Source organism: Mastigoproctus giganteus, chromosome 5, assembly GCF_048544385.1.
Source record: "Mastigoproctus giganteus isolate SK-2022 chromosome 5, ASM4854438v1, whole genome shotgun sequence".
NCBI classification, from domain to species: domain Eukaryota; kingdom Metazoa; phylum Arthropoda; class Arachnida; order Uropygi; family Thelyphonidae; genus Mastigoproctus; species Mastigoproctus giganteus.
Window position 1 is genome coordinate 19,404,856 of NC_143579.1, and position 19,805 is coordinate 19,424,660.

Consider the following 19,805-nt stretch of genomic DNA (forward strand, 5'->3'; position numbering starts at 1 on the left):
CTGCTTGCGGATCTAGAGCACTGTTTAGTCAACTACCAGGTATTTTCTTCATCTATAGGTTTCTCTATTTCGATTGGAATTTTATCTGAGCATATTGTACTTACGATTGTGGAATTTAAAGACATTCCTCCATAGATACTTCATCAGTTACATTCGGACTGACCTAAGCAAAAAGAGTCTTGATGTAAGTTTCCCTTATCTTCTTTCATCACCTCTTAGAAATAATTGATTCTGGGCATTCTTTATTATATATGTCATCTTTCTGTTCGCATTTCCTGCTAATTATGTTCTTAACGGATAGGTTATTGCATTTGCACATATTAGTACATAGTGATCCGTGAATGAGGTGAATTGGTATCGTTTTAGTTATATATCCCATATTGATAAACCTTAACAACGAGTTGCCCTAATATTGAACTATTTCGAATAAGCAATGCTTTACAAATGGTGAAGACTAATGTTACATATTTTCGGTGGATACCACCATCCAGACGGAATTTTGAAGGGTTTTTGGCCTCTCTTTGTTGGTCGGGTATGTTCTTGTGTGTTGCAATGATGTATAAATTCAATGGAAAGTTTGGTGAGACTGAAGCAGTTTCTCTCGAAATTTCAGAAAGATTTAGATCGTGTTTGATGTAATGATTTTTTAAATAATCTTCCATCTAATGGTTTGTCAACTATTTTTTGTAATTGGGTATCAGTTTTCTCTCTGACCGATCACAGCGGGTGATCGGGGCGGGCGCTCTGTCTTCTGATTTTTCCAGTAATGCTGCAGTTGTCGAAGGTTCAGTTCTTTCTCCCTCTCTTTTAGCCGTAGTACTAGTAGTAGTAATGGAAGCATGAGATGCAAGAAAGTAAGCGTGTGAGCATATGTGGCATCAGCCAAAAAAAAAAAAAAAAAAATCATACATCCATTCCCTCTACAAGTTTGTTCAGTTCTTGCATGAATTTATTTAAACTAACTTGCACGACGACAGATGGACGTTCGTTTCAACAATTAACCACCCGCTGACTATAGGCATATTTTCGAACATCTATTCTATAACTGTCTTTCGTCAATTTTACCCTGAGTTTCGTAATCTGGGCAAGAGGAAGAATTCTATTAGCACTGAGCTTGCTCAATCCATTCAAGGCCTTATAAATCTCAATCAGATCACCACGCAGGTGCCTAGTCGCCAGACACTATAATTTGCAAGCCTCTCTTGGTAAGAGGACCCCTTAGTTCTCCTCACCAATCTTGTTACCCTTCTCTGTACAAGAAACTCTATATCCTTCCTAAATTAAGGTCTCCAGACCTGTACGCAGTACTCAAGGTGTTCAAGTCTAATGACATCAATATCTTCTTTCATCTTCTCTAACTCCATCCAATGCACGGTATTAAATACTAATATTCTAATACATCGTCCTGGATCTATTCATTTTCCTTCTCAGTCGGTTACGTCTAATAAAAACTAACGGGATTTTCTCTCTGTCTTCTCTTTTTAAGTTCTTAACAATTTTGCCTCCTACCCCATAATTCCTTTTTGGTTCCATGACTCTCTTTGTAAACATTAATTAATAGAGGCATCCCCACATTTTTATCGAATGATGAATACGAACGTTTCCTGGTTTGATTCTTTTTCTGTTATTCATTTCAACAGATCCTAGTTCATTTAGCAGAGGATTTTTTAGCTGCAGTGTAGTTCTTTCATCTGAAAATCTAAAAAAAAACACAGCGGTGGTAGTTTAATAATAAATGAATATTTCATTATTTTGTTAAGTGTAAAATGGTCTTGCAAGATGGAATTGTATTTATTCATTAAGATAATTTGCAGCTGGTGACGTAAGATGACTGCAAACAGGAAGAAGCCTTACCCTCTGCTAAACAGACACATGTAATTCAGCATGAAGGCGCGGGCAGTCTTTTTTCATTTATTCCATTCTCTTAAATTGCTTTGTTCTAATTATATATTAGCCACTCTGAGTAGTGATTTTGTAGATACTCTTCAACTTTTCATTTATTATTTAAATTCATTGATCCCTGATTGTGAAAATCCCTCTCTTGTGTCCATAAAGGCAGAGTGCAAAAAAAAAAAAAAAATATATATATTTCTCTGTCTCTCTAATATTTGTTCCAATATTTAGGGTGGTGCCCATATAATCTTTGTCACGCTTCTAGGGTCCATTCAAAAGAGGACAGTTAGGTTAATCAAGAAGCCAATCTCTCTCTCTCTCTCTCTCTCTCTCTCTCTCTCTCATAGACATACTGGTTCTGTTGTATGCCTTTTCATAGATACTACCATTGGCACTTTTCTTCTCAGTTGGCTTCTATTATTACCGATCTCTCTTCAAAACCGTGCAAGAAACAATCAACTTCCTTTTGCTGACAAATTTCAAATTATCAGAACCAACTTCGCTTCTTTCTCATTTGTCTCTTCGACCGCCGTTTTCTACCTCTTTCATAAAATACAGCAAATTTCCTGTATTGTCTTGAAACAGCCATTCTCAATCATAATTTCTTAACGGATTTCCAAATCCTGAGCGGTATCTTCAACCGAAGCAACTCAACACGCTAAACTGCTGGCTCTCCTAACTATTACAAAATTTCGGTGTATAACATAACAGTATATTTTCTTCGTAATATTTGGAAAACTTTTCGAACATTTTTAATAACGTTTACCAATAATATCATGTGTTCGTAATGGAAAATATATTTCTGAATATTAAAATATTAATATATTTCTGAAGCCTTTCTTCAGAAATATTTAACGATTTGTAAACTATTATTCACTTCGATTTTTAAAACTCTTTAAAAATTTAAATGAAATTTGAGACAAATATTATGCAAACTATGAACATAGTTAACTACTGTTCGAGCTAAATGTCACCTTCAGGAGTTTTCGTCGTAATTATTGAAACAATATTTTCACAATTTTATTCTTCTCCAGCTTTCTGCCAAGTTCTGAAATAACTAACTGGAACAATAAGTGAATTTAAGGAAGGAACGACCCAGTCTCAAAAACAAAAAAAAAAAAAAAAACACTTAAAAGAAAATGAGAGATTTATACCACAGCGACGCAAAAGTTGCTAATATTTAAATTCCAGTAAGAATTTCAAAGTAACGGTTGTAAACGAATAAGTTGTTTTCCGCTTAAAGTTTAAAATACAGATTTTTAACATAAATGCAAATAGAATATTAAGTTCACTATTAAAAATTTGTAAATAAATTACTAAAAAAATAACTAGAAAATATCTTTTACTTACCACACCATAATAGATCTTGTTTAATCGTTCTTTTTTTCTGAAAAATTATGTAATGAAATATGTTTGAGTCCCTTGCGGGAAATTTCTCTTAATCGTGGGAGTTTTTATGACTCCTTAATTATAATTGAAGGAAAGATCGAACTCAATATGATGTTGGGTTTTTCTCCGTTCAAGTTTCCTTCTTCATAATTGCGATTGGTTTTTCTATTTGGGGAGAAAACTAGTTAAATTTAAAAATACTGTTTGCGTTTTAAAATTTAAAAGATTTAATTATCATATGTACAAAAAAAATATGTACAGTATATTAGGAATTAGCTTTTCCTTACTGTAAATTACCCAGTACATCACCACATTTACATCACTCTCTACATACCCTGTTAACACGAGACTCAAAGAAGAAACAGATTCTAAATAAATGCAAAAGTTAAGTTTCGGATTTATTGAAATTATCTGATTTGGAAATATCACACGATTTACAGTGAAATTTGTTCAGAATTTTAAAAGAATTAAGAATTACAGTGACATTCGTTCAGAATTTCACTGTAAATCGTGTTGGAGGAAACATTCTAAACGAATATTTTCTCCTCTATTATTACTTGCAGAAATTTATATTTTTCATGTCTAAGAATGTGTCCCAGGTAGGCAATTTTCCTGCTCTTCACTAAGCTCAACAATTTACGTCGTGCTCTTTTCAGGTATTCAATGCTGGTGATTCTGTCTAACCAAGATATCTTTTTCATAAATCTGTAGATCCACATTTCGAAGGCCTATATTTTGTTCATGCTCGCGGTTTTCACTGTCCAAGTTTCAGTTCCGTATAACAGTATGGTCCACACATAGCAACTAAGGAATTTCAGTCCGATTGACAGTTCCGGAGCTTTGCCACACAGAATTGCTCTTTATTTTGTAAAGGCCCTTCTCGCAACATTTATTCTTGCTATTATTTCTGCTTGCGGATCTAGAGCAGTATTTAATCAACTACCAGGTATTTTCTTCATCTATAAGTTTCTCTATTTCGATTGGAATTTTATCTGAGCATATTGTACTTCCGATTGTGGAATTTAAAGATGTTTCTCCATAGATACTTCAACAGTTACATTCGGACTGACATAAGCAAAAAGAGTCTTGATGTAAGTTTCCCTTATCTTCTTTCATCACCTCTTAGAAATAATTGATTCTGGGCATTCTTTATTATATATGTCATCTTTCTGTTCGCATTTCCTGCTAATTATGTTCTTAACGGATAGGTTATTGCATTTGCACATATTAGTACATAGTGATCCGTGAATGAGGTGAATTGGTATCGTTTTAGTTATATATCCCATATTGATAAACCTTAACAACGAGTTGCCCTAATATTGAACTATTTCGAATAAGCAATGCTTTACAAATGGTGAAGACTAATGTTACATATTTTCGGTGGATACCACCATCCAGACGGAATTTTGAAGGGTTTTTGGCCTCTCTTTGTTGGTCGGGTATGTTCTTGTGTGTTGCAATGATGTATAAATTCAATGGAAAGTTTGGTGAGACTGAAGCAGTTTCTCTCGAAATTTCAGAAAGATTTAGATCGTGTTTGATGTAATGATTTTTTAAATAATCTTCCATCTAATAGTTTCTCAACTATTTTTTGTAATTGGGTATCAGTTTTCTCTCTAACCGATCATTGCAGGAGGGCTCTCTGTCTTCTAATTTTTCCAGTAATGCTGGTGTTATCGAAGATTCAGTTCTTTCTCTTCCTCTATTTTAGTACTAATAGTAGTAATGGAAGCCTTACATGCAGGAAAGGAAGCTTGTGAGCATAAAAAAAAAAAAAAAATCATATATCCATTCCCTCAAAATGTTTCTTCAGTTCTTGCTTGAATGTATTTAAACTATCAACTTGCACAATGACAGATCGACGTTCATTTCAACAATTAACCATTCGCTGGCTAAAGGCAAATTTCCGAACATCTCTTCTACAGCTGTCTTTCGTCAATTTTAATTTATGTCCTCTGAGGTTCGTAATCTGGGCAAGAGGAAGAATCCTATTAGCATTGAGCTTGCTCAATCCATTCAAGACTTCACACATCTCATTCAGATCACCACGCAGGTGCCTAGTCGCCAGACACTATAATTTTCAAACCTCTCTTGGTAAGAGGACCCCTTAGTTCTCCTCACCAATCTTGTTACCCTTCTCTGTACAAGCAACTCTACATTCTTCCTAAACTAAGGCCTCCAGACCTGTACGCAGTAGTCAAGGCGTTCAAGTCTAATGACATCAATATCTCCTTTCATCTTCTGAAACTCCACACAATGCTCGGTACTAAGTTATATGTATTATATTAACCTCGTCCAGGAGCTATTCATTTCCCTTCTCAGTCAGGATAAGTTTAAATATAAATAACTGAATTTTATCTCTGTCTTATTTTTACAAATTATTAACAATTTTGCTTTCTACCCCATATCTCCTTTTTGGTTCCATGACTCACTTTGCACACATTAATTAATAGAGGTATCCTCACATTTTGATCGAATGGATGAATATGAACGCTTGCTAGTTTGATTCCTATTCTGTTATCCATTTCAACAGATCCTGGTTCATTCAGCAGAGGATTTTTAGGTGCAGTGTAATTCTTTCATGAGAAAATCGAAAGAAACCCAGCGGTGGTAGTTTAATAATAAATGAATATTGTATTTTTTGAATGTTAAAATGGTCTTGTATTGATTCATTAAGATAATTTGCAGCTGATGACGTAAGATGACTGGAAAAAGGAGAAGGTTTTATTCATATGTATGGCTCTTTGTTAAACATACATGTATTTCAGCCTGAAGACCCGGACAATCTTTTTCATTTATTCCATGCTTTTTAAGTCCTTTGTTCTAGTTAATGATTAATACTTTGTGTAGTGATTTTGTAAAAACTCTTCAACTTTTCATTTATTGTTGAAATTTATTGATCCCTGCTCATGTAAACCCCTGTCCTGTGTCCGTAAAGGTAGATTGCAAAACACTATTTTGTACATATTATCATGATTAATTTTTAAATAAAGATTCTTTCTCTGTCTCTCTAATATTGTTTCAATATTTGGGGCGGTGTCCATGTAATATCTCTCTCTCTCTCTCTCTCTCTCTCTCTCTCTCTCTCTCATAGACACTGTAGAAGTATCTAAAGTGCCTATGAGAGAGAGAGAGAGAGAGAGAGAGAGAGAGAGACATACTGGTTGTATTTTGTGAAATTTCATAGATAATACCATTGGCACTTTTCTTCTCAGTTGGCTACTATAATTACCGATCTCTCTTCAAAACCGTGTTAGAAACAATCAACTTCCTCTTGCTGACAAATTTCAAATTTTAAAAAAACCAAATTCGCTTCTTTCTCATTTGTTTCTTCAACCGCCGTTTTCTGCCTCTTTCATAGAATACAGCTAATTTCCTGTATTGTCTTCAAACGGCCATTCTCAATCTAAATTTCTTAACGGATTTCCAAATCCTGAGAGCTATCTTCAACCGAAGCAACTCTACACCCTACACTCCTGGCTCTCCTGTTACAAAAATTTGTGCTACAACATTAAGTGTAAATTTTCTTCATAATATTTGAAAAACCTTTCAGACGTTTTTAAAGTTTACCCATAATATCATGTGTTTTTACAATAGTTATTGCATTGTAACAGAAGTGTATCTTTTTTTTACTGTTACTTTCGAGAAAAGTAATTATAGACATTGAAAAGGAAGAACTTAGTTCCGTCCATTTTTTGTTATCAGAAAACGGTTAGATGAGCAAAATATTAAACATGCGCCAGCCATAAATTTCTGCCTATTAAATAATCGTTGCAAAATTTTAAAGATAGTTTTAAATAATTTTAATAAATAGTCTTGAAAATGTGAAAACCATATACATATTAAGAAAGTGCTATTTACTACTATATTCCAAAAAAATTTAAATTTACTTTAAATTTATTTTAAAAATTCTGCTGAAAATTAGAAATCACATTATATTCTGAAGAATTAAATGAAACTGTTATCTTCCTACATTTGCTTGTAATTAAAACCGTTAAAAGGTGACGTTTTTAAAAAAGTCTACATACCCATAAATATTTGCGTATATATGTTTAGTTGACACAAACCATTTCAGAAATATATAACGATTTGTAAACTATTATTCACTTCGATTTTTAAAATTATTTTAAAATTTATATAAAATTTGGTGACAAAAATTGTACAAACTATTAACATCACTAACTACTTTTCGAGGTAAATGTCACCTTCAGGAGTTTTCGTCGTGATTATTCAAAATAATAACGAAAGAGATATTAAAACAATATTTTCACAATTTTACTCTTCCCCAGCTTTCTGTCAAGTTCTGAAATAAATAACTGAAACAGTAAGTGACATAAAGGAAGGAGTGACCCAGTCTGAAGAAAAGTCACTTAAAAGGAAAAGAGGGATTCCAATATTTATACCACAGCGAGGCAACAGTTGCTAATATTTAAATTGCAGTAAGAATTTTAAAGAAACGGTTGGAAACGAAGAAGTTGATTTTCGATTTAAAATTTAAAATACAGATTTCAAACATAAATTTAAATAGAATATCAAGTTTACTATTAAAATTCCTTAAAAAATAAGTAGAAAATGACTTTTACTTACTACACCATAATGTATCCTGTATAATCTTGCTTTTCTGAAAAATTATGTTATTATATTTAACAAGTATGGTATCCCCTCTGGGAAAATTTTTCTTCCTCATGGGAGTTCATAACGACTCCTTAATTATAATTGAAGCAGTAGTTCGAACTCAATGCGATGTTGTGCTTTTCTCTGTTCAAGTTTCATTCTTCGTAAGTGCGATTGGTTATCTATTTGTGGAGAAAACTAATTAAATTAAAAAAAAAAAACTGGTTGCGTTTTAAAAATTAAAAAGTTAATGATTTAATTATCACTTTAAAATTGAAAAAAAAGTATGTAATATTTAAAAAATATGTACAGTGTGTTAGAAATTAGCTTTTACTTACTGTAAATTATCCAGTACATCACCACATTTACATCACTCTTTACATACCCTGTTAATCTGAGATTCTAAGAAGAAACAGACTCTAAATAAATGCAAAACTTAAGTTTCGGATTTATTGAAATTATCTGATTTGGAAATATCACACGATTTACAGTGAAATTTGTTCAGAATTTCACTGTAAATCGTGTTGGAGGAAACATTCTGTTCGTATTTCCTGTTTAACGAATAGGTTATTGCATTTGCACATATTAGTATATAGTGTCCGTGAATTAGGTGAATTGGCATCCTTTTAGTTATATCTCATATGGAAAAACCTTAACAACGAGTTGGCCTGATATTGAACTACTTCGAATAAGCAATGCTTTACCAATGGTGAAGACTACTGTTACATATTTTCGGCGAATATCATGAACCACACCGACCTCTGAAGGGTTTTGGCCTCTCTTTGTTGGTCGGGTTCGTGCATGATTTATGCACCAACATAGAGCCATGTTGATGGAGAGGTTGAAGAAATGTACACCGAAATTGAGTCTTCTAGATGAGCAGAAAGCCCACTACACTATTATTATGGAGGGCTTCAATGCTAAGGTTGGAAAAAGACAAAACAGCGCAAAAAGGGGAACTATAGGAAATTTTGGAATTGGTGAAAGAAATGAAAAATGTGAAAGACTTGTGGAATTTGCAGAATCTCAAGGACTGTCAGTAGTGAACACTTTTTTCAAGAAAAGGGTGAACAGAAAGTGGACATGGAAGACTCCAAATGGATTAACAACTAATGAAATCGACTTCATCCTCACTAATAGAAGATATATTGTGAATTATGTTACCGTCCTGAATAAGGTAAACGTTGGAAGTGATCACAGAATCGTAAGGTGTACACTTGATATAGATGTAGGAAAGGAAGGGAAAAAAGTGACTCGAGTAAATAATACAAAGGTCTCTGAGATAACAGAAGAGGAGAAAAAGCAGTATGTACTGGAACTTAAGAACAAGTTTGAGCTTCTGCAGACTGCTCAGGACCAAGATATCGATGAGGAATATTACAACTTTCTGGAAGTGAAAAAGCCCAAGAAACCTATAGGGAAAAATAAATCCAAAGAAGAATCAGTTAGTCAAGAAACACTTGTCATGATGAACCGAAGACGACAAATGAAGAGCAAGAAAAGCACTGACAGGGAGAAAATTGAGTATACTGAGTTATGCAAAGCCATTAAAAAGAGACTCAGAGACGCAATAAGAAGATTTAACACAAGAAAAGTAGAACAAGCATTAAGGGAAAACAAAGTATTTAAATCAGCAGCCATGAGCATTAATACAGAAAGACAAATGATACTGAAACTGAAGAATAGCGATGGTGTACTTATAAACAGCAGAGAAGGCATAATTCAAATAGCAGAAGACTACTATAGAGAATTATACAAGGAACGAGGGAATGATGCCAGCAGTGATGAAGATGGATTTCAAAGTAGCAAGACATACGATATACCCGATATTCTTCCTGATGAGGTAGAACATGCATTGAAGAAAATGAAGATTCAGAAAACCCCGGGGGAAGATGAAGTTACTGTAGAGTTGTTAAAATTGGGAGGAAGAGACATAACACAAAAACTGGCAAAGCTCTTCGCAAAGTGCATTACAAAAGGTGTGACGCCTAAGCAGTGGAAAAATGCAATCATAGTTTTGCTGCATAAGAAAGGAGATAAATCAGAAATTGGAAATTATAGACCAATTAGCTTGTTATCCCACATCTACAAGTTGTTCACAACGGCCATTACTAACAGATTAGATAGAATACTTGATGAGAATCAACCGAAAGAGCAAGCTAGCTTTAGGACAGGATTCTCAACTATGGATCACCTTCACGTAATATGACAGCTAATGGAGAAAGCAAATGAAAAAAAACACCATTATGCCTGGCATTTGTGGATTATGAAAAGGCATTTGACTCCATACAGCATAAGGCAATGTTTCGGGCACTGGAAAGACAAGGCATAGATACCCCACATATTATGATTTTGAAGAAAATTTATAAGAATGCTGCCTCCTTTATTAGACTAGACAAAGACAGTAGCAAATTTAAAATCGAGAAAGGAGTTCGACAAGGAAACACAATATCTCCAAATCTGTTTACTGCTGCCCTTGAGGAAGCTTTCAGAAGATTAGACTGGTCGCAGAAAGGAGTCAATGTGAACGGAGAGTACCTAAACCATTTACGATTTGCAGATGACATTGTGGTCATAAGCCACGATCCCAAAGAATTAGAGGAAAATCTTAATCAGTTATGCACAGTTAGTAAGGATTTTGGACTAATGATGAATATGGCTAAAACAAAAGTAATGATGAACAAGTATGCCACGGAAAGGGAAATAATGATTGAAGGAGCACTACTTGAAAAGGTGGAGTCATATACTTATCTGGGACAAGTTATTAGCTGTAATAATGATAAATGGCTGGAAGTCAAGAGAAGAATAAATTTTGGATGGATAGCATTCAGGAAATATAGTCACATACTGAAGAGCAATATCCCAGTTTGTCTGAAACGTAAAATAATGAACTAATGTATACTCCCCACCATGACTTATGGAAGTGAAACTTGGGCACTCACCAAAAGAATGGAAGAGAAGCTAAGAACTACACAGCGAAGAATGGAACGAATTATATTGCGAATCAGACTGTTAGATAAGAAGAGAAACACATGGATTAGGCAGCAAACTCAAGTAAAGGACATTCTCATCAAAACTAAAGAACTAAAATGGTCTTGGGCAGGACACATAGCTCGAAGACATGATGACAGATGGACTAAGAAAATAACAGAATGGTACCCAAGAGGAGCTAGAAGAAAACCTGGAAGACAAAGGCGGAGATGGATAGATGAAATTCATGAGTTTTTGAGTAGTAAATGGATGGCCAGTGCTCAAAACAGAAGGAACTGGAAAGTTGCTTCATCCTGCAGTGGATTTAAAATGGCTGATGATGATGTTGGTCGAGTATGTACTTCTGTGTTGAAATGATAGATAAATTCAATAGAAACGTTTGGTGAGACTGAAGCCGTTTCTCTCGAAATTTCAGGAAGATTTAGATCGTGGGTGACGTAATGATGTTCTAAATAACCTTCCATCTAATGGTTTGTCAACTGTTTTTTGTAATTAGGTATAAGTTTTCTCTCTGACCGATCACTGCGGGTAATAGGTGAGGGCTCTCTGTCTTCTCATTTTTCCAGTAATGCTGGTGTTCTCGAAGGTTCAGTTGTTTCTCCCTCTATTTTAGTCGTAGTACTAGTAGTAGTAATGGAAGTATGAGATGCAATAAAGCAAGTGTGTGAGCATATGTGGATTTAGCAAAAAAAAAAAAGAAAATCAAATATCCATACTCTCTAAAAGTTTGTTCAGTTCTTGCTTGAATTTATTTAAATAATCAACTTTTACAACAACAAATGGACGTTCGTTTCAACAATTAACCACCCGCTGGCTAAAGGCAAATTTCCGAACATCTATTCTGCAACTGTCTTTCGTAAATTTTAATTTATGTCCCCTGAGGTTTGTAATCTGGGCAAGAGGAAGAATCCTCTTAGCATTCAGTTTGCTCAATTCATTCAAGACCTTATACATATCAATCAGATCACTACGCAGGTGCCTAGTCGCCAGACACTATAATTTGCTAGGCTTTCTTGGTAAGAGGACCCCTTAATTCTCCTCACCAATCTTGTTACCCTTCTCTGTACAAGCAACTCTACATCCTTCCTAAATTAAGGCCTAAATATCAGAAAATATATAATTTGTTTTAACGTTTAAAATTGTCTTCCAAGATCGAATTGCATTTATTCATTAAGATAATTTGCAGCTGCTGACGTAAGATGACTGGAAACAGGAGAACGCCTTTTTACCCTCTGCCAAACAGACGCATGTAAATCAGCATGAAGAAGCGGGCAGTCTTTTTTCATTTATTCCATTCTTTTAAATTGCTTTGTTCTAATTAAATATTAGCCACTTTGTGCAGTGATTTTGTAGATACTCTTCAATGTTTCATTTATTATTTGAATACATTGATCCCTGATCGTGTAAAAACCCTCTCCTGTGTCCATAAAGGGAGAGTGCAAAATAAAAATAAAAAAACTATTTTGTACATCTTATCGTAATTACTTTTGAAATAAAGATTCTTTCTCTGTCTCTGCAATATTGTTTCAATATTTAGGGTGGTCTCCATATAATCTTTGTCACGCTTCTACGGTCCATTCAAAAGAGGGCAGTTAGGTTAATCAAGAAGCCATCTCTCTCTCTCTCTCTCTCTCTCTCTCTCTCTCTTTCTCATATACATACTGGTTCTATTGTATGCCTTTTCATAGAGACTACCATTGGCACTTTTCTTCTCAGTTGGCTTCTATAATTACTCATCTCTCTTCGAAACCGATGCTGTTCGAAACTGTTGTCGATCTTACATTCAGAATTGCCCGTTTTTGGACTCTTTGAAAAACCTCAACGTCTTTATCAGATGAGGTCTCAAAACAGGACTTGAAAGACAGATTTACAATTGCCTTGTACTGTGGGATTGAGGCCTCCTTATCTCTACACGATATTCTTCGATAAACCATTGATAGGTCACCATGTGCCTTCCAGTTCACCTATTACACTGCTATGAAAAGTTCATATATGTTCCTATCATAACACCCAGATTTATTTTTTTTCTCTACTGATTTTAATTCAACTCCACCAAGTTTATAATATATTTGGAGTTGCTATTCCCAATTAAAATCCTTGCATTTTGTTGCAATAAAATATACCTGTCGCTTTTCTTACTAATTTTATGGTGTATCTCAATGTTCAGTTCTTTCACTCACCCTTTTGCCCTCGTGTATTAATGACCTTCTTCCATGCACTGGAAGCATTATTCATAGTTTGTCGATGATAGCGCATTACGTTCCACCTTCCAATTTGAGAAACTTTGCTCTGTACAGCGTGTCGTAAAAACTTTAAAAATTTAACTTTTGTAGCCAAAGCAGCTCGTTCTTTTCGAAAATGGATCCCGCGTGTCTAGAACTACCGCTGCATGGTTGATATCTAGAAAAAGTTGCATTTTATTACGTCTAGTTAGAGTATTCCAATACAGTATTTTATCGTTTCTTCGTGGATTCTAATACATATTGTAGGTTTTTTTTCACTTTGTAATAAGAACAAAAAAACAAAACAAAAAAAAAAATATATATATATATATATATAGTTTTTTTTTTAAAAAGCTGCATTTTAATACCGTTTATTTTAAAAGTTGAAAATTAAAACAAAAAAAGCGAAATTTTTAAAAGGCGTACCATCTCATTAAGTTGTTACAAAACATTTCAGATTTATTACCCATATGGTGCGAGGAAGACCAAGGCCTTTGCTGCACCAGCCAAAAACAAAAAAAAATTCTGAGTTGCAACCAGAGAGAGAAGGGAAATCACCAAGAAAGATGATGTCCAGCTAAGGACCCTGGGTGTGCCAAGCCCGTACTCATCAAGAGTAAGTCCCTTGGGTTATCTACTTCCAATTTTTAAAATTCTGAAATTTGAATATCTTTAACTACTATCCTAAGTGAATGTCACATTCGGAGTTTCGTTTTGTTTATTCAAATAATAACGAAGACAATATTTACACAGGACAACAATTTTTGTGACAACAAAATGAGAGATTCTAATATTTATACCGCAGTGATGTAACAGTTGCTAATGCATGATTTCATAATTTCCAGACAGCGTCATAAATAAGTTTGGAAAGGAATAAGTTGTTTTTTATTTACAAATTAAAATGAAGATTTTATAACATAAGGGTAAAAATAAATATAATTTTTTTTGTTATTATACAATGTTTAAAAAATTACTAGAAATTAATTTTTACTTACCATACCATAATGAATATACTATACGTCTGAAAAATTATGTTTTGAAGATTAGCCTCTTTTTATCCTTATTGGAAATTTTTAGATATCATGGGAGATTCCAGACTCCTTAAAAAAAATTGAAAGAATATATTGAATCCAACGAGATGTTGTCTTCTCTGTTGCCAAGGCCACAAGATTCTTTTTAAAATGATGGGGGATAATTTTTGAACATATCTCTAAATTTGATCCCATTACTCATCAAAAATGCATCTGATTATCAATTTTCTTAAAAAGATAGTAGCGAAAACTAGTTAAATTTAAAAAGCTGATTGCGTTTTAAAATTTAAAAGTTAGTAAATTAAATTATCATTTTAAAATTGAAAAAGAAAATTACGCAATCTTAAAAAAATATATATATATATATATAGACAGATATTAGGAATTAGCTTTTACGTACTGTAAATTATCCAGTTACATCATTGTTTACGTACCTTGTTAACCTGAGATTTATTTAAAGACTGTTTCAGTCTTTAAATAAATACGTAAGTTTTAAGTATTCAGTTAGGTTTCACAATTTCGGACTTACTGAAATTATTTGAATTGTAAGGAACACTTTTTTACCTTCATGCATTGCTGCAACCAACAAGATTTGATCTTCCTGTGTAATGCTCGTCTCTCATCTGCAACAATTTTTCCTTCACAGTAATTGCCAGGTTTTACCCCACTTTCGAACAAATGGTATCAACTGAAGGTTCAGTCGCATCTTTGAAAGGCTCAGCTTTTAGACAAGGTGAGAACTTTCAGGTAAGTGGCAGATAGATTAGCGTTGTCTCATCTATGTTGAGGATAATTCTGGCTACGAGATCAGGCAGCGATTTATTGATCGACAAAATCTTATCAACAACTCTAGCTTTCTCCTACATACTTTTCCGTATTCTCATTCATCAGTGTCTTTAAATACTATCTGAGATCTGTTTAAGGTTTCTCCAATGTCCAGTCTTGTAGATATTTAATGGCCCTCGCACTGAAGTTATTATTAGTCTTAAAAATTTTTTTCTGACACCGTTTTATTGCATAGTAGTAGTATTACTAGCTGTAGTATTGCATTTTTCTTTTTACTTCATAGATAAGCATGCTGTTTTGGTACTTCTCTGCCAGTTTCAAATATGAACTAATTTCCAGTGCTCTACTACGGTGAAATCCTCAACAATAATATTTAACTATCTCCAATAAGCAACGCTTCATCAATGTAGAGGCCGCCCACCGGGCTAGCCGGGTGGGTAAAGTGCCTGCCTGGCAACCCAAAGGTCGCGGGTTCGATTCCCGCCTCGGGCTTGGATCAAAGTGCTGCAAAAAAACTTTGAGAGGTGCATTATAGCCACAGAAGCCTATGCGCCAACAACTACCAAAAAAAAAACAAAAAAAAAAAAACATCAATGTAGAACACTAATGTTACTTATTCACTGCTGATACTTCCACCCGGGCGGCACCCTCTTAAGACTTGTTAGCCTTTCCTCGGTGGACGGGTAGGAGGTACCTTCGTGTTCCAATAAGTGACAACCCAGCTACAAAGTATAACTCTACAATTATAACTGTTGTCACTTGTTGCAACACCAGGTTACTACTCGCCCACGCAGGAGGGGACAACAAGCCACGAAACGGTGCGATCTGAGGGGTGGTATCAGCCAAGAAGAAGTTCACGACAAATTCATAATTATGATGCAAGTGCACTAACGTGTCCATTTAGTCAATCGTATCGTAGTTTGAGGCCAAAGTCCAAAATCTGTTTTAGTATAACACGTGGATTAACATTAAACGTAACTGCCACATTTCTCACGTTATTATATATGCTGCAAATAATTGTGCATGTTTCTTTTATGACTTCTTTATCATGTTGAAATTTTTTAAGAATTTTGCAGAGTATAGTGTATTTCGTAAAGAAATGTAACGTTCAAAAGGTATATATATATATCACTTACCAAAAGAATAACTCAAATCAAAATATTACCCAGAACATTCCTACGAAAGCATTATATTTTGCGAAATTTAAGTCGTTAGGCTGTCATGAATATGCCACTTGCTGTCTTTTCATGGTCACTGAGAAAACGTAACACTCTCCTAGATGAAGGCAATTTGCTGAAGTGGTTAACAATACTGATTGTTCCGAGATCCAACAACGCCAACCATTGTATGTTCACAGTGATTGATCTCTCCAATGGTAATAATCAATTTCTCAACAATCCCAGTTGCTGTTCAAAATGGCGACTGTTCTGTTGAAAACAGATGAATGTTTCAATCAAGCTTTTTGTTGTTGTTGTTCTGTCACAAATTAGGTTAAATTTTCACTGAAAGGTTCAAAAATGTCTTGCACCCGTAAGGAAAATCAAAACATGCGTATTAAAGAAGCAAGTAAAAAACAACTGCGAATGTCCAATGTGTGTACGGAACTTCAAGATTTATCCAGCATGAATGCGTCACAGAGAAATAGTGCTCCAACACGGATTTATTTAAGCCCTTATCCGAATAAAACTACTACGGCACAGAACATCTTATAATTCTGAGCGGCCTCCGTACAAATTAACCCATGCATAAAGGCCTACATACATATAGTTTGCTACATTTAAAACAAATAATCTCTCGCTCTGCAATCGGTACGATTTTACTGCATGAGGCAAGATTAGTGTAATTCAATCACCATTTCAGCAAATTTGTATTATAAATAACATCCATCAAACTTCCATCTAGTTTGAATACCAGGCCCTGATCAGAAGTATAGCGAGGTTATGTGGCTCCCCTTTACCATAACGAAATCGTGTTATATTGCACCTTGATGGAAACCGGGCAGATGCCCCTACTCCATCCCAGTCGCTATTCTACTGCTCTGAATACTGTCATTAACCTTCTTAAGAACCTTTGTATGACAAAATTGGGCATTAAAATCGATATTTATTTTTTGATATCGTTAACAAAATTTCAGATAGTAAAGCATCCCAACATCGAACCCGAAGGAACTCCTCTAACAACTTCAGTACATTTTGAGTTAGTAGCCATTAATATAAAACTCTCTCCTACTCAACGAGACTTCTTCCAAACCAGTAACTCGCCCCTGTTTTCACACTGCTCTAATTTCCTTAAAATTTTAAAGGCAGTATACTTTACTTTCCCCTAAGAGCAGTACTATTTATGATAGGTCAACTCACGAAGGCAACTCGTGGCGAAGTGCGTACATAGTATGATATCGGTATAGAAAGTAGCAAACCCAGTTTATTGAAAGCTATGTAAAGAAAGAGGTCCAGCTCAGCATTTTTAATAACATTCTTAGGGGAAACTACTTTATAACCACCCTATAGACCGAACCGTTAAAAGTACAGCTGTCTCACCTAAGTCCGGCTTTCGGGGTTCTTTGCATTCTGAGACACCGCCCTCTTGGCTACTTCTTTTTCTTTCAAATGGATTGTCTAATTAAGGAGAAACACCAATAGGTGAAAGTTTCTGTGTAGATGTTTTTGATAACAGCACAGTCGACTCGTTCAGTGTTCACTATACCGAGGTAGATTTGCGAGTTTCTAATCTTTTTCAAAAAAAAAAGTAGACGATCGATGGTCTTTTAAGAAAATTTCCTATATCGTATATGTACAGTAAAAACTTTCAGACGCTTAGGTGAAATTTCCACTATGAACAATCAGCTGCCACTGCTTGAGTAGTCTTGCTATTTTGCCCGATTTCCTTAAAAAAGCAGGAAATTGATATTGACGGTTAATGGATTGCCGAATTTGGGATTCGTGTCATATCACGCAAAGCTCAAAATTAATAGTTTTCGAGACTACGATAACCATCCATTTTCACGCGTACATTTCTAAGCAAGAAATATGTCCCAGGTGAACCTTGAGAGATCACTGTATAATTATCACCTACCTAAAAATGTGTTGAGCCATAATTCGCACGGATTACCGTCGCTATTTGCATAAGCATTGACTGAAGTCAATGCCTAGTCAATGCATAGGCATTGACTCGAGGTCTGAAGACGTCCGTAGAGATCTGTAGCCATGCTGCCTGCAAGGCTTTCTACGGTGTCGAAATAGATGGTAGTTGCGTATCCATACTCCTTACTTCCGTTTCAAAACATCCACTGATGTTCAGTTGGAGCGAGTTAAGATGGATGATATCTTTACTGTGTTCCTCGAACCATTCGTGCATAGTCCGGGTCAGATGACACGGCGCATTATCGTCTCAGAAGATCCCGTTTCTCTCTGAGGAAAAAAAATGCAATATGACAGAGTGCACATGGTCTCCAAAAGCTTCAACTAGATCTCACAAGATTGGTGTATGGGGGAAACCCTGGAAACTGAAAACAATAACAAGATCTCACCAGTGAAAAGTTTGTCCATACGCACCAAAGATCCTAGTTCTTACCAGCAAAACGTGAGCACCATACACGATGGATCTATGGACAGTGTGGCTTGCATCACACCAGAAGGCGCGCGTCGGCGTGTTGTGCAATGTACTTGGACTCATACGACCAGCACTCTCGGTTCCAATTCTTCCATGTCCAACCAGCGTGTTGTTGACACCACAGCATTCACCTTCCATGATCAGTCGTGAGGAGAGGGGGTGTCTTTTGAGCCTCGTCTGCTGTGGAACACCATACGTTTAAGCGGATGGTGCATCGTCATTTGTGATTTGTTCTTGCATTCCCTTCTATCGTTCAGTCTAAAGCGCTGTATCCTTCGTTCTTCAGGAATATCCACCTTGCGTAATCCTTTTCAGCTCTGTCGGGAGAGGTTGTTTGATCTGTTTAATACCTTTCTTCGTACGCCTTAATCACAGTGAGCCGTGAGCAACCGAGAAGATATGCCGTTTCAGTTATGGAAGCACCCGAAGCACGAGCTCTCACAATTATTGCTCTTTTGAAATTCCATGACATCTTTATGTCCGATAACTACTAATTTTTCACTTTGACTCTCCCGACAAGATCCAAATCCTCCACTGTATAGTGCACGCACGAAGCTGTTCGGATTTTTAAACTGCGAGCTACACTGGTCGAGAAAATTAACAGCACAAACGTTTTTCATGAATATTTTATTTTGAACAGCGTCTGCCGAAGCCGAATATCTGGTATAAAAATAGGTATCCTGGCATCAAAATTCTGAGTATTCAATAGAAATCGATCTACCACCTTACAGAGACGCACATTATGCAAATTATTAATGCCTATAAAAACACGGATTGCGACCGCCTCCTTTAATATAACTGGATAGATCCCATCCACCCCAGGCGCCTTTCTTATGTTTAACTTCAACAATTTCTCCTCCACTTCGCTCTCAGTTATTACAAAATCATTAAGCACCCTGCTACAATTTGATAACCTTCTGCCGTTTTTAAACATTAATAGCTCCTGGTGTGTGAATGTAAATGCAAAATACTCATTCAGTTTGGTTGCTATATCTGAGCATGATCATCAACAGACGAACCATCGATGTCAAGTGGACCAATCAGATTCATCCCCTTTCTTTTAGAGTTTATATAAGTAAAGAAATCCTTGCTCTTTTTCTTAGCATCTTTTTCCAAGGATTTCTCGTAATCTGCCTTCGCCTGCCTGACCTCCTTTGTCACCTTTTTAAAGACTAGCTTCTAGCTTATATCTGCCATAGGCTTCTGAGTCGCTTGATAATTTATATGCATCCCATGCATTTTTCTTCTCTGTCACGAGTCTCATTAGTTC